Genomic DNA, 2,207 nt, shown 5'->3' on the forward strand with positions numbered 1-2,207 from the left:
AAGCTAAGGGGAGAACTTACCGTTAAATAATTCTTCCATATATTCTAACCTGTTTCTCGTTAACTCCTGCTCCACCCGTTTCTTGAGGTTCTTCAACATAACATATCGATGCAAGGACGTATTTCTGCGCCTGAGTTTGGAAATTTTGGCGGTGGAGAGCTTCAGAATTGTATTTTGCTCTCTCATCTGAATCTTGCGGGGTGAGAAGTAACTCTTCTCAAATGGATTAGTCTTTGCCATGGTTACAACAACGGACGAGCGTAAACAAACAGCACGACCAGGAAAGAACTGGGGAAGCAAGTGAGGGTCTGAGTTGGTTCGGCGCCTTATGAGCTAAATCATATCAGGTGAAGTCTGGTGACATGGAGTTTTTGCCTATTATCTGAAATAAATGGATATATCACTGAGCCACTACAGCACGCAATAGCCCGTACTATGATAAATTTTGTTATAGTAGTCGATTGTGAGACAACATCAACATGCTATTGATGGAAAATATCTCAACACAAACAACCACTCACATCTTCACAAATGGATCATTAGAGCAAGAATGAGATTCTGTTGGTGCAACAGTTAAGAACATAAGAAGGTGACTGCAGAAGGCCTATTGGCCAATACAAGGCAACTGCTATATATAAACCACCCAATCCCACTCATATACATGTCCATCCCACTCTTGAAACAATTGAAGGACCCCACCTCCACCACAGTGGGCGGTAATTGGTTCTACAAATCAACAACTCTGTTACCGAACCAGTATTTACCCATGTCTATTATAAATCTAATCTTATCCAATTTATACTCATTGTTTCGTGTTATGTCTTGTGTTGACACTTTTAATACTACTATTAATATCCCCCTATGTTTTGCGGTAATAGGGTCCACAAATCGACAGTCCTGTTACCGAATCTGTATTTACCCAGAACATTCCCATATCTATAGTTATCCAGTTTATATTCATTGTTTTGAGTTTTATTATGCGTTGATACTTTTAATACCCTATTAATATCCCTTTTTGTTCATATGAACATTCCTATGTTCATACGAATGTCCATTCATATGAACATAGGAATGAAGGTAAAAAGCAGATGGCATCGCCGTCGAAGAAGTTCCTATTTATATCCACCCAACCCCATTCACATATATATAAAAACCTACGCTTGAAACAATCAAGAGATCCTTCAACTGTTATGCTATGCGGTAATTTGCCCTTCGAATTGTGTACACTGTTACCAAACCAACATTTACCCAGGCCATTTCTAAATTTAAACTTTTCAAATTTATACCCACTTTGTTCATGTTTTGCCTTGTGTTGATCGAATTGTGACTGGTCCAAGACGGACCGGAACTTCGTCGTTCCATCACTTTCTAGTGTGAGGTTCAGTCAACATATTTCAACCAAGTTTTTATGTACTCCTCGTCTGTGTGTGTTGAGACTTTTAATACCCTATTAATAATCCCTTTGCTATGTCCATTAGCCCACTTGTACATCCCTATCATGTCAACCCTAATTCTTCGCCTTTCCATATAATGTAATTTAAGCTTCGTCAATCTTTTTTACTATTCCAGATTTCTATTTTGCGAGAATACCTTCGTCATCCTACGCTGGACACGTTCTAGTAAATTAATATCCATTCCATAGTATGTTGATTACGATCTGAACTGCATAATCTACAGGGTGCCTAACAGTAGTAATATATAGCTGAAGAACAACACCAGGTTTCTTAATACTAAGGCTACGATTAATTAATCCTAGTGTCCTATTTGACTTTTTACTAATATTTTTGTTTTGATTTTAAATTCTTGCTAATTATATCTCTTATATCCCCCTGATCCCTTTCGCAACCCGCCTGCGCAATCGCAACGAATACCAGAAAATTTATTAATTGTATACAATTGGGACAAAAACCGTGCAGGATAATGTAAATGGAGCAAGGTATGGCTGCAAAATATAGCACTAGGTGATTTATTACTGACTGTCCGAGAAACAAATCCCATTGTCATATTTGCATTATTTGCAATAGCCATTTGCAGACTTGGCTACAGGTGATGCTGGGAGGTAATGGACCCAATAGTTTATGAATGTCATTAATTTTGTATTCATAAATGTCATGAAAGTTAATGAAACTATCAAACAAAAGGCTCCGCTCTTACATTAGTTAAGAACATAAGAATGAAGGTAAATGTTGAAGGCCTATTGGCCCATA

The sequence above is a fragment of the Procambarus clarkii genome, unplaced genomic scaffold, assembly GCF_040958095.1.
Source record: "Procambarus clarkii isolate CNS0578487 unplaced genomic scaffold, FALCON_Pclarkii_2.0 HiC_scaffold_131, whole genome shotgun sequence".
Lineage (NCBI taxonomy): Eukaryota > Metazoa > Arthropoda > Malacostraca > Decapoda > Cambaridae > Procambarus > Procambarus clarkii.